The sequence below is a fragment of the Eschscholzia californica genome, unplaced genomic scaffold, assembly GCF_041429995.1.
Source record: "Eschscholzia californica isolate CP2 unplaced genomic scaffold, dmEscCali1.0.p SCAF_157, whole genome shotgun sequence".
NCBI classification, from domain to species: domain Eukaryota; kingdom Viridiplantae; phylum Streptophyta; class Magnoliopsida; order Ranunculales; family Papaveraceae; genus Eschscholzia; species Eschscholzia californica.
The window spans coordinates 25001-40000 of record NW_028238262.1 but is presented as its reverse complement, the minus strand read 5'-3'; positions in this window follow the sequence as shown (position 1 = coordinate 40000).

Genomic DNA, 15000 nt, shown 5'->3' with positions numbered 1-15000 from the left:
CTTTTTTAAATAGAATTGACGCTCTAGAGCAGGGGTCTCTTAATCTGGACATACTCGAAAAAAGGACTAGATTATGCAATGATGAGACTGAACAAGAATGCTTGCCTGAAAGATATGACCCTCTTTTGAACGGACCCTATCGCGGAACAATTAAAAAATTGTATTCAGACTCAAGTATGCATATGAATGATTCTTTAATCACCTCGAAAGACGATTCACCTTGGATAAATAAGTTTCATAGTATTCTTGCCACAAATTACCAAGAATTTGAACAAAAAAAAGATACATTTGATGGAAAATCATTACTGTCAGAACAAGGAAAAGTTGATTCAGAAAATGAAACGAAATATTTCTTCGATGTAGTTACAACTGATGAAAATGATCAAACAATTAGAAAAAAATCCATTGGAATAAAAGAAATCCGTAAAAAGGTTCCTCGATGGTCACACCAATTGATCACGGGTTTGGAACAAGAAGAAGGAGATGACCCTGGGGAAGAATCGACAGAAGCAATGGATCGTGAGATTCGTTCAAGAAAATCCAAACGTGTAGTCATTTTTACGGATACTAAACAGATAACCAACACTCATAATAGTACGAAGGATACTAACAGTATTGATCAAGCAGAAGAGGTAGCTTTACTACGTTATTCGCAAAAATCGGATTTTCGTCGAGATCTAATCAAAGGATCCATGCGTGCTCAAAGACGTAAAACAGTGACTTGGGAACTGTCTCAAATAAATGTGCATTCCCCACTTTTTTTTGACAGAATAGACAAAACTCTTTTTTTTTCTTTTGATACATATACATCTAGAATGTTGAATCTCATTTTTAGGAATTGGATGATGAAAAGCACAGAATTCAAAACTTCAGATTCTGAGGAGGAAGAGATCGAAAAAAGTGAAAACAAAAATAAGGAAAAAAAAGAGGAAAATGAGCGGATAGCAATAGCGGAAAGCTGGGATACTATTATATTTGCTCAAGCAATAAGGGGCTCTATGTTAGTAACCCACTCAATTCTTAGGAAATATATTGTATTGCCTTCATTGATAATAGCCAAAAACATCGGCCGTATGTTATTATTTCAATTCCCCGAGTGGTATGAGGATTTGAGGGGGTGGCGTAGAGAAATGCATGTTAAATGTACCTATAATGGTGTTCAATTATCCGAAACAGAATTTCCAAAAAACTGGTTAACAGACGGTATTCAGATAAAGATACTATTTCCTTTCTGTTTGAAACCTTGGCACAGTTCTAAGTTACGATCCCACCATAGAGATCCAATGAAAAAAAAGAAAGAAAAAAAAGAAAATTTTTGTTTTTTAACAGTCTGGGGAATGGAAACTGAATTCCCGTTTGGTTCTCCCCGAAAACGACCTTCCTTTTTTGAACCCATTTCTAAAGAACTTGAAAAAAAAATTAGAAAAACGAAAAATAATTTTTTTCTAGTTTTAAAAGAAAAAAAAAGGGGGTTTATAAAGGGCTCGGAAGAACAAGCACGATGGATTATAAAAATAGGTTTATTTATAAAAAGAATAATGAAAGAGCTTGTAAAAGTAAACCCAATTCTCTTATTTGGATTGAGAAAAGTATATAAATTGAGTGAAAATCAAAATGGAAAAAATTCTATAATAAAAAATCAGATTATTCATGACGCGTCCAGTCGAATTAAATCAATGGATTGGACAAATTATTCACTGACAGAAAAAAAAATGAAGGATCTGTCCGATAGGACAAGTACAATCAGAAATCAAATCGAAAAAATAACAAATGACAAGAAAAAAAAATGGAGAATCCCAGATATAAATATTAGTTCTAATGATAGAAGTTATGATGATAAAAGATTAGAATCGCCAAAAAACTTTTGGCAGAGATTAAAATTAAAAAGAGGAAGTACTAGATTAATACGTAAACGGCACCATTTTTTCCAATTTTTGATTGAAAAGATATACATGGATACCTTTTTATATCTTATTAATATTCCCAGGATCAAGGTACAACCTTTCCTTGACTTAAAAATAAAAAATTTTGATAAATACAGTTACAATGATGAAACAAATGAAAACGGAATTGATGAAACAAATGAAAACGGAATTGATGAAACAAATGAAAATAGAATTTTTTTTATTTCGACTATAAAAAAGCCACTTTCTATTTCTAATATTAGAAATAAGCATTCCCAGAATTTTTCTGGCCTATTTTCCTTGTCACAGGCATATGTTTTTTATAAATTATCACAAACCAAAGTTATTAACAAATATCACTTGAGGTCTGTACTTCAATATCACGGAATATCTCGTTTTCTTAAGGATAGAATAAAGGATTTTTTTGGAACACAAGGAACATTTGATTTTGAATCAAGGCATAAGAAACTTCGGAATTCGGGAATGAATGAATGGAAAAACTGGTTAAGTAGTCATTACCACTATCAATATGATTTAGCTCAGACTACATCGTCTCCATTAGTGCTGAAAAAATGGCGAAATAGAGTCAATCAAAGTCGTACGGTTCCAAATCCAAAGAAAGCCTCAACAAAATTGTATTCATATGAAAAAAACCAATTAATTAATTCTGAGAAAAAAAATGATTATGTCATGGATTCATTACCGAGTCAAAAAGAAGACAAATTGAAAAAACAATACAGATATGATCTTTTATCACATAAATATATTAATTATGAAGAAAGGAAGGATTCATATATTTCTGGAGTGCCGTTACAAATAAACAAGATTCAAGAAATTCCCTATAAGTACAACACATATAAACCCGAATTTGATTATGTGCCGGGAGATATAGCTATTAGTGATTATCCGGGAGAAGATTTTATTATTGATACGGATAAAAATCCCGATAGAAAATATTTTGATTGTAGAATCATTTATTTTTGTCTTAGAAAGAAGATCGATATTGAGGCCTGGACCAATATGGATACTGGAACCAACATTAATAAAAGTACTAAGACCGTAACTCATTATTATCCAATAATTAATCAAATTGATAAGAAAGACCTTTCTTATCTCGCGATTCATAAACAAATCAAGCTATCCAACAAAAAAAAAACATTTTTTGACTGGATGGGAATGAATGAAGAAATACTAAATCGTCCCATATCAAATCTGGAACTTTGGTTCTTCCCAGAATTTTTGGGGCTTTATGATGCATATAGGATTAAACCATGGATCATACCAATCAAATTACTTCTTTTCCATTTTAATGGAAATCAAACCACTAGTGAAAATAAAAACATCAACGGAAAAGAAAAAAAAGATCTTCATATATCATCTAATGAAAAAAAATATCTTGAATTAGAAAATAAAAAAGAAAAAGAGCAGTCAGTCCAAGAAGATCTTGGATCAGATCTACCAAACCAACAAAAAGAGGATAAAGACGATTATGGTGGATCAGACATTAAAAAGCGTAGAAAGAAAAAGCAATCCAAGAGCAATACGGAAGCGGAACTAGATTTCTTATTGAAAAGATATTTGCTTTTTCAATTGAGATGGGATGAGCCTTTGAATCAAAAAATAATCAATAATATTAAGGTATATTGTCTCCTGCTTAGACTGAAAAATCCAAAGAAAATTGCTATATCCTCTATTCAAAGAGGAGAAATGAGTCTGGATATAATGCTGATTCAAAGGGGTCTAACTCTTACAAAATTGATCAAAAAAGGAATATTGATTCTCGAACCAGTTCGCCTGGCTATAAAATGGGATGGGCAATTTATTATGTATCAAACTATAACTATTTCACTGGTCCATAAGAGTAAAGACCAAACTAATCGAAAATGCCGAGCAAAAGGAAATGTTGATAAGAATTTTTTTGATGAATCCATTACAAAACAAAGACATGAAGGGGTCCTTGGAAATAGAGATGAAAATCATTATGAGTTTCTTGTTCCTGAAAATATTTCATCTCCTAGACATCGTAGAGAATTGCGAATTCGAATTTGTTTAAATTCGGAGAATATTAATGTTGTGGATAGAAATAAAGTATTTTGCAATGAGAACAGCATAAGGAACTGCGGTCCATTTTTGGATGAGAGCAAGCATCTTGATAGAGATCCAAATAAATTCATTAAATTGAAATTATTTCTTTGGCCAAATTATCGATTAGAAGATTTAGCTTGTATGAATCGCTATTGGTTTGATACCAGTAATGGAAGCCGTTTCAGTATGTCAAGGATATATATGTATCCACGATTGAGAATAAGTTGATGATAAATTACCTATATATAATGTGTCATATCTAGGATGGTATATGAAGGCAAACAGATATACACACGTGTTGTATTATATTTACATTACTGATACATGATACTGATTCAATGACCTAAGAATCTTCTTAATCTTAGGTCTCATTTTTTATATTTTTTTGGGGGGGGTGAGGGGCTATACTTTATGTATCTATATCCGAATCAAATTGCAAATTGATTAATGAAATTTGATAGAAAAGATAGTAATAGTATATGAATAAATTCATAGTATTGTGTATACCAGATTAAAATGACTAGCATTATTTTTACTGATCGATAAACTCCATATCTGATATCTGTATAAAAGAAAGAAAAAAGGGGGGTAGAAGAATTATTTTTATGGTAAAAAATTCATTAATCTCGGTTATTTCGCAAGAAGCAAAAGAAGAAAACGAAAACAAGGGGTCTGTTGAATTTCAAGTATTCAGCTTCACCAATAAAATACGGAGACTTACTTCACATTTGGAATTGCACAAAAAAGACTATTTATCTCAGAGAGGTCTACGGAAAACTCTGGGAAAACGTCAACGGTTGCTGGCTTATTTGTCAAAGAAAAATAGAATACGTTATAAAGAATTAATTGGTCAGTTGAATATTCGGGAGCCAAAAACTCGTTAAGTTAATTTGAAAATTCATTTTTAATTATTTGATTTTATTAGATCTTGAATTTTGATGAACTTCATTTCGTTTTCAGCAATTCATGGAATAATGAATCGGGGAAAAAACATATGACTGTACCAGCTACAAGAAAAGACCTCATGATAGTCAATATGGGCCCTCACCACCCATCAATGCATGGCGTTCTTCGACTGATCATTACTCTAGATGGTGAAGATGTTATTGACTGTGAACCCATATTGGGTTATTTACACAGAGGGATGGAAAAAATTGCGGAAAACCGAACAATTATACAATATTTACCTTATGTAACGCGTTGGGATTATTTAGCTACTATGTTTACCGAGGCAATAACGGTAAATGGACCAGAACGGTTGGGAAATATTCAAGTCCCTAAAAGAGCCCGCTATATCAGAGTCATTATGCTGGAACTGAGTCGTATAGCTTCTCATTTGTTATGGCTCGGCCCTTTTATGGCGGATATCGGTGCGCAGACTCCTTTCTTCTATATTTTCAGAGAGAGAGAATTGATATATGATCTATTCGAAGCTGCCACAGGTATGCGAATGATGCATAATTATTTCCGTATCGGAGGCGTAGCTGCTGATCTACCTTATGGCTGGATAGATAAATGTTTGGATTTCTGTGATTATTTTTTAACAGGGGTTGCTGAATATCAAAAGCTTATTACGCGCAATCCCATTTTTTTGGAACGAGTTGAAGGAGTGGGTGTTGTTGGAGGAGAGGAAGCAATAAATTGGGGTTTATCAGGACCAATGCTACGAGCTTCCGGAATCCAATGGGATCTTCGTAAAGTTGATCATTATGAGTGTTACGACGAATTTGATTGGGAAGTGCAATGGCAGAAAGAGGGAGATTCATTAGCTCGTTATTTAGTCCGAATCAGTGAAATGACAGAATCCATAAAAATTATTCAACAAGCTCTGGAAGGAATTCCGGGGGGACCCTATGAGAATTTAGAAGTCCGACGCTTTGATAGAGCAAGGGATTCCGACTGGAATGATTTTGAATATCGATTCATTAGTAAAAAACCCTCTCCTACTTTTGAATTGTCGAAACAAGAACTTTATGTGAGAGTGGAAGCCCCAAAAGGCGAATTGGGAATTTATCTGATAGGAGATCAGAGTGTTTTTCCCTGGAGATGGAAAATTCGTCCGCCGGGTTTTATCAATTTGCAAATTCTTCCTCAGCTAGTTAAAAGAATGAAATTGGCTGATATTATGACGATACTAGGTAGTATAGATATCATTATGGGAGAAGTTGATCGTTAAAATGATAATTGATATGACAGAAGTGCAGGCTATCAATTCTTTTTCCAGATTGGAATCCTTAAAAGAGTTTTATGGGCTCATATGGTTGCTTGTCCCTATTTTTACTCCTGTATTGGGAATCACAATAGGGATACTAGTAATTGTGTGGTTAGAAAGAAAAATATCCGCAGGTATACAACAACGTATTGGACCTGAATACGCGGGCCCTTTGGGAATTCTTCAAGCTCTAGCGGATGGGACCAAACTACTTTTCAAAGAGGATCTTCTCCCCTCTAGAGGAGATATTCGTTTATTCAGTCTAGGGCCCTCTATAGCAGTCATATCAATTTTACTAAGTTATTCAGTAATTCCTTTTGGATATCGCCTTGTTCTAGCCGATCTTAGTATAGGTGTTTTTTTATGGATTTCCATTTCAAGTATTGCTCCTATTGGACTTCTTATGTCAGGATATGGATCGAATAATAAATATTCCTTTTTAGGTGGTCTCCGAGCTGCTGCTCAATCCATTAGTTATGAAATACCATTAACTCCATGTGTGTTATCAATATCTCTACGTGCGATTCGTTGGGACATGTACTTTTACCTATTTCTTTCTAGGAAAGAAGTTGAATGTAGGGAATAAAGATCTTCCGTTTTTTATTCATCATTCGGGGTGATGACCTAAACCAGATAGTTATATGAGTGAAAGAAAACTGCTTCTAAATTTGCAGTAAAAAGATTAAGTCTCATTCCCTATGTACAAGAGTTCAGCGGAAATAAACAGTATAAATTACCCCAAGATTGGTTGATTAGTCATCATGATTTGAAGCGGGTAGAAAAGATCAACTGGATGGAGTTTTAACGGTTGTATGTATTGCCATACCGGGGATCAAGCAAAAATGAGTGGACGGTTAGGAACACCAAAATACACAAAGGATTAGTAATGGAGATAATGTAAGTTATCCAAATGGGTATTTCTGCATAAAATAAACGGAATCCTAATGGGGGCTTTAAGTTGGTAGAAATGATCAAGCAGTACTTCCCCACGATCCCGATCCCGAGTATGCTCCTATCCACTAGTTAAAGAAATAACTATCAGGAACGAAGTAATCCTTTATTTTTAGAGCCCTCCTCTCTTTTTCTGAGAAAGAAGAATAGGAACGAAAGAAATAGAATTGCAATAAGAAAATGAAAAATACGAAATATTTTCTATTCTTTCTTTTCTCTATCCATATTCATAGAGATAGACAGGTAGAGTTCTTATCATGATTCATGAGCTAATGTCTAATTCTTTTTTTCGTAATCGAAATAAATGGGTCGAAATATCTATTGTTGATCCAAGGAGTATTTTATTAAAGGATTAAGTAATTTTATTACTGAACAAAGAAAAATAGAAATTTTAAATTATAAAGGATAAGATCAATTCGGAAGCATTTTTTTGGTATTATAGCAGACGGAATTGCATTGGTCTAATTTGGGGCTCTTCGATGCATCTTTACTCTATCTACCCTACTAACATATCGGGATAATACTGAATCAGTCCTTAGATTTATTTATGGCCATCGAGGAGCCGTATGAGGCTGAAGTATCATGTACGGTTCTGGAATAGCGATGAAAGCAGTGATGTTATCACCGACTATGATTATCTAACAGTTCAAGTACAGTTGATATAGTCGAGGCGCAGTCAAAATATGGTTTTTGGGGGTGGAATTTGTGGCGTCAACCTATAGGGTTTACAGTTTTTCTAATTTCTTCCCTAGCAGAATGTGAGAGATTACCTTTTGATTTACCAGAAGCAGAAGAAGAATTAGTAGCAGGTTATCAAACCGAATATTCAGGTATCAAATTTGGTTTATTTTACGTTGCTTCCTATCTAAATCTCCTAGTTTCTTCATTATTTGTAACAGTTCTTTACTTAGGTGGTTGGAATTTCTCTGTTCCGTACATATTTATTCCTGAGCTTTTCGGAATAAACGAAGTGGGTGGGGTTTTTGGAATGACAATTGGTATTTTTATTACATTAGCTAAAGCTTATTTGTTCCTGTTCATTCCTATTACAACAAGATGGACTTTACCTAGGATGAGAATGGACCAACTATTAAATCTTGGGTGGAAATTTCTTTTACCTATTTCTCTAGGTAATCTATTATTGACAACTTCTTTCCAACTCCTTTCACTATAAGGGCATACGAGATTCTATTCCCGATTTATAACTTCTCTCAAACAAGAGAAAGAAACAGCAAATTATTCATAGAAATTCGCCATATGTTCCCTATGGTAACTGGGTTCATGGATTATGGTCAACAAACAGTAAGAGCTGCAAGGTATATCGGTCAAAGTTTCATGATTACCTTATCCCACACGAATCGTTTACCCGTAACTATTCAATATCCTTATGAAAAATTGATCACATCAGAGCGTTTCCGTGGTCGAATTCACTTTGAATTTGATAAATGCATTGCTTGTGAAGTATGTGTTCGTGTCTGCCCTATAGATCTACCCGTTGTTGATTGGAAATTAGAAACCGATATTCGAAAAAAACGATTGCTTAACTATAGTATTGATTTCGGAATCTGTATATTTTGTGGTAACTGCGTTGAGTATTGTCCAACAAACTGTTTATCAATGACTGAAGAATATGAACTTTCTACTTATGATCGTCACGAATTGAATTATAATCAAATAGCTTTGGGTCGGTTACCAATGACAGTAATTGAAGATTACACAATCCAAACCATTATGAACTCTACTCAAATAAAAACAGCCACGGGGAAACCCTTTGATTCAAGAACGATTACCGATTACTAAGATTCCGTTTTGATCTAAAGCTAAAAGAGCGAAGCTTCTTTTATTTTACTCGATGAATAACTAAAAATCCGAACTCTTGATTGATGAGAATGACGGTTTGCTTTGGATTCAAAATCCATTCACATATCCGTGATTATTTCGAAATCTATAAATGTATAAGTAATCTATAAAATAGAATAATATCGAATTTCGAACGACTCTTTCGGACTCTTTCGGATAGATAAATGGAATTAATAACTCTATCTACACCAACTCACACCCCATATAGGATGAAATTCAATAAGTAACTTATCCTAAAAAACGGGGTAACTTCTTTTGTATTTTTTTTTTTTTTTTCTGATTTGGTCAATAAGATTATGAAACATTTCAACTTATTTATCTCTTTTTACATATAATGGATTTAACTGGACCAATACATGATTTTCTTTTAGTATTTTTGGGATCGGGTCTTATATTAGGGGGTCTAGGAGTGGTATTACTTACCTACCATTTTTTCTGCCTTTTCATTGGGATTGGTTCTTGTTTGTATATCCTTATTTCATATTCCATCGAATTCCCATTTTGTAGCTGCTGCGCAGCTCCTTATTTATGTGGGAGCCATAAATGTCTTAATCATATTCGCTGTGATGTTCATGAATGACTCAGAATATTACAATGATTTCCATCTTTGGACCGTTGGAGATGGAGTAACTTCACTGGTTTGTACAAGTATTTTTGTTTCACTAATTACTACTATCCTAGATACGTCGTGGTACGGGATTATTTGGACTACAAGATCAAACCAAATTTTGGAACAGGATTTGATAACTAATGGTCAACAAATTGGGATTCATTTATCAACAGATTTTTTTCTTCCATTTGAACTCATTTCTATAATTCTTTTAGTTTCCTTGATAGGTGCAATTGCTATGGCGCGTCAGTAATAAATACCTATAATTATAAATCTAATACCAGTATCTTTCTTTGTTTTGTACTTGTTATATTCGAGTCAATCAAACCGACCAAGGCTTAATTGTTGTTCATATTGAAATGAAATGAATCCAGATTGATGAGGATTTGTTTAATGATGCTTGAACATGAACTTGTTTTGAGTGCCTATTTATTTTCTATCGGTATTTATGGATTGATCACAAGTAGAAATATGGTTAGAGCACTTATGTGTCTGAGCTTATACTGAATGCCGTTAATATAAAATTTCGTAACATTTTCTGATTTATTTGATAGTCGCCAATTAAAAGGCGACATTTTCTCGATTTTTGTTATAGCTATTGCCGCCGCTGAAGCAGCTATTGGACCAAGCTATTGTTTCGTCAATTCATCGTAATAGAAAATCAACTCGTATCAATCAATCGAATTTGTTGAATAAATAATGCTAATTATATTAATGTGTTAATCATACAAATAACGAAAAAAAATTCACTAATTCAAATTAGCATCATGTAACGGCATAAACAAAGATACGACCATGTTTGCTAAAACGTAATAAATCAAAGTATCTTGGCCCTCTCTCATGAGCAGATCCAGAAGTCGATTTATTAGAAAACAATTCTGGTAAATCATTGATTCGTCTGGTGTCTACAATATCTGATTCAGTTATTATTTGACTAGATCGAAAATTTATGACGTTCAAAAAATGGATAGATCCAATGTCACATTCAGTAAAGATTTATGATACATGTTATAGGGTTGTACTCAATGTGTCCGAGCCTGCCCCACAGATGTATTAGAAATGATACCTTGGGACGGATGTAAAGCTAAGCAAATTGCTTCTGCTCCAAGAACAGAAGACTGTGTAGGTTGTAAGAGGTGTGAATCCGCTTGTCCAACAGATTTCTTGAGTGTCCGGGTTTATTTATGGCACGAGACAACTCGCAGCATGGGTCTATCTTATTGATACGTTACAGAAAACTTCACTTGAATCCATTTTTTTTCTCTTTACCGACAAAACTCCGTACTCGATAAAATCTATTATTTCGAGCACGGGGTTTTCTGGTCAAAGTGTATCTTATCTTGTCTTTACCACGAATGATTTTCCTTGGTTAACAATAATTGTTGTTTTGCCGATATCCGCGGGTTTTTCAATTTTATTTCTTCCCCATAAGGGAAATAAGGTAATTCGATGGTATACTATATGTATATGCCTAGTAGAACTTCTTCTAACAACCTATGCATTCTGTTATCATTTCCAATTGGACGATTCATTAATCCAATTAGAACAGGATTATAAATGGATAAATATTTTTAATTTTCACTGGAGGCTAGGAATTGATGGAATTTCCATAGGACCCATTTTACTGACGGGATTCATCACTACTTTAGCTACTTTAGCGGCTCGGCCAGTTACTCGGGATTCGCGATTGTTCCATTTCTTAATGTTAGCAATGTACAGCGGTCAAATAGGATCATTTTCTTCTCGCGATCTTTTACTTTTTTTCATCATGTGGGAGTTAGAATTAATTCCTGTTTACCTACTTCTATCCATGTGGGGGGGGAAGAAACGTTTGTACTCAGCTACAAAGTTTATTTTGTACACTGCTGGGGGTTCTATTTTTCTCTTAATGGGAGTTCTTGGCATGGGTTTATATGGTTCTAATGAACCAACATTAAATTTTGAAACATCAGCTAATCAATCGTATCCTGTAGCATTAGAAATAATATTCTATTTGGTTTTCTATTGGTTATGCTGTCAAATCACCGATTATACCTCTACATACATGGTTACCAGATACCCACGGCGAAGCACATTACAGTACATGTATGCTTCTAGCCGGAATCTTATTAAAAATGGGGGCGTATGGATTGGTTCGGATCAATATGGAATTATTACCCCACGCTCATTCTATATTTTCTCCCTGGTTGATGATAGTAGGCACAATGCAAATAATCTATGCAGCTTTAACATCTCCCGGGCAACGCAATTTAAAAAGAGAATCGCCTATTCCCTCGGTATCTCATATGGGTTTTACAATTATAGGAATTGCTTCCATAACCGATACGGGACTCAATGGAGCCATTTTACAAATTAATTTCTCATGGATTTATTGGTGCGGCGCTTTTTTTCTTGGCAGGAACGAGTTACGATAGAATACGTCTTGTTTATCTCGACGAAATGGGAGGAATAGCTATCCCAATGCCCAAAATATTTACAATGTTCAGTAGCTTCTCGATGGCCTCTCTTGCATTGCCGGGAATGGAGTGGTTTTGTTGCCGAATTGGTAGTATTTTTTGGCATAATTAGCAGCCCAAAATATCTTTTAATGCCAAAAGTTTTTATTACTTTTGTAATGGCAATTGGAATGATATTAACTCCTATTTATTCATTATCTATGTTACGCCAGATGTTCTATGGATACAAGCAATTTAATGCCCCAAACTATTCTTTTTGGATTCTGGACCACGAGAACTATTTGTTTCGATCTGTATCTTTCTACCCGTAATAGGTATTGGTATTTATCCGGATTTCGTTCTCTCATTATCAGTTGACAAGGTCGAAGCTATTTTATCTAATTACTTTTATAGATAGTTTTCATGAATAAGACATAAAATCAAACAATGTTGTGATTTCAAAAACCGTTCGTTGGCCAATGAAATAAAAATAAGACTTAGTTTTTTCCTATTTTAAGTAAAAAAAAAAACGAAGTGAATTCTAATCGGATACGTTTGGCCTTTGAGAACCATTTGAATCACTACTCGATCCAAATGGTTCTCAAAAACTCAGACAAACTTTCGTTACATATGCTATTCCTATGTATTAGGTCGCTTCTTCAATTAGCTGTTAATGTGAATGAACCATAACTATGTAGCCCTATTCCTAATAGATTGACCCCAAAATAACATATCCAAATTATAAGAAATCCCATAGAAGCCACAATTGCGGAATTCGCACCTTGCAAATTTGGATTTGTTCTAATATGTAAATAAATAGCGAATATAGTCCAAGTAATAAAAGCCCAGGTTTCCTTGGGGTCCCAATTCCAATATGATCCCCATGCCTCGTTAGCCCACACTGCTCCTGAAAGAATACCTATGGTTAAAAAGATAAACCCTAGACTAATCACACGATAACTCCAACGATCCAATTGCTGAATCAATTGATATCTGTGGTAATTTCTAAATGAAAGAAAAGAATTGTTTAGTAAAACATTGGTTCTTTCATTTACATATTGGATCGCACCAAAGGAAAATGGCCCAATTAAAAAATGATTGTTTTTAGTAAAAACCTCTATGCTTTTTCGAAATGTAATGACTAGAAGAGCTACTGATAATAATGATCCACATAAAAGAGCTGCATAGCTCAATAACATCATACTTACATGCATCATTAACCACTGGGATTGGAGAGCAGGTACTAATGTTGTGGATTGATGCATTTCAGTTAAAAAACCCGAAGTAGCAAATCCTTGGGTAAAAATAGCACTTGGGGCGGTTATTGCGCTTAAATTATTTTTATGGTTCTGTATTTTAGGAAACATATGAATAATGGAAAAGCCCCATGAAAGGAACATTAATGATTCATATAAATCACTTAAGGGAAAATGTCCCGAATAAATCCAACGAGTAACTAATAATCCGGTTATACAGAAAAAAGTAGCTATCATGCCTTTTTCTAACGAATCGAATAGTCCTACGATTTCATGGACTAATAAGGTCATCACATAAATCGTAATTACTATTGAAACGATAGAAAAAGAGACGTGAGTTAATATATGTTCTAAAGTCGAAAATATCATAAAAATAAAGGGGGTTCTTTCAATACTGGAATAGAAATGAGGAATTTAATTCATTATAGGATTTATTGTATCTCTTTTAGAAGATGCCGCCACTCGGACTCGAACCGAGATGCTCTAGCACTGCTTCCTAAGAGCAGCGTGTCTACCGATTTCACCATAGCGGCTTGCTAGAAAGCATAATAACCCATTCAGATTAAATCTGCGATATTGTAAGGAGTCAATTCAATGTAATTTTTTTGAAGAAAAAATCAAATCAATGAATAAAGACTCATTGAAATTCCTATTTGAACGTTCAATAATCATTAGTCTTGTGGGAAGGTCTTTGTTTTAAGAACGGACTTTTGCGAGGTTTCAGTTCTCCCGGAATGGATCAGTTGGAACTATATAGTTCGGTTCTTAATCCAGTAAAAAATGTCCTTTATTCATCATTTTTTGACGATTTATTTCTTATTTATCTGATTTCATGGGTCCTAACAAAATTGAAAAAATTAATTTTTTCAATATAAATGAAAAAAAAAATAGGATTTTTTATGGATCAAAATTTCATCATTAGAGCGAATGGGCTTCTGTAAATATTTTGATAATTTGGTATCAAAACTTTATTAATTATTAATTGTTGAGATTTTAATTATGTACTTAATCCGTCTTAGGGTTTAACAAACCAATTAGGTGGACATATAAATATAAGATAACAAAAGAGTTTTAATCTCTATCGGAATTTTCTCGTACTTCAAAAAGAAAATCTATTTCTAAAGAAAAAATAGAGTTATCAAGATATATATCTATATATAGATATATATCTTGATTGATCCTCAAGTCCAAACATAGGATCCAATCCATATTGGCAATATATAATCCAATAAAATCCTTACAAAAAGAAAAAGAATACTTTTTTTATTTATTGTATTGAGAAAAATGAATCGGCGGAGAAAATGATAATGCCTATCTCACAAAAACCTACTAAAAATAAAAGTTAAACTTTCTATCTTGTGTTTCAGTACTTATTTTTTTTTATATAGCATCATTTTTCGAATCCATCGAGTCCAATAGACAAAAAACTTCTTATTCTATATACCACAATAGGCAGTGCCATTTCATATTGATCAGTTCAAAATATGAGTTAAGTTAATGGGAATCATTTATCTTATAGTATAAATTCAATTAGCAAATTCATTGAGTCATATTGATTCAGATTATTCCAAGGCTTGATTCCTTGTTTGTTGCACAAAAAAGCTTTTTGAATTACCCGGTAGAAAGAGATTTCGCTAAAGAAAAAGCTTTTATCGCTGCCCAATATCCTTTTCTTTTCCAAATGTTT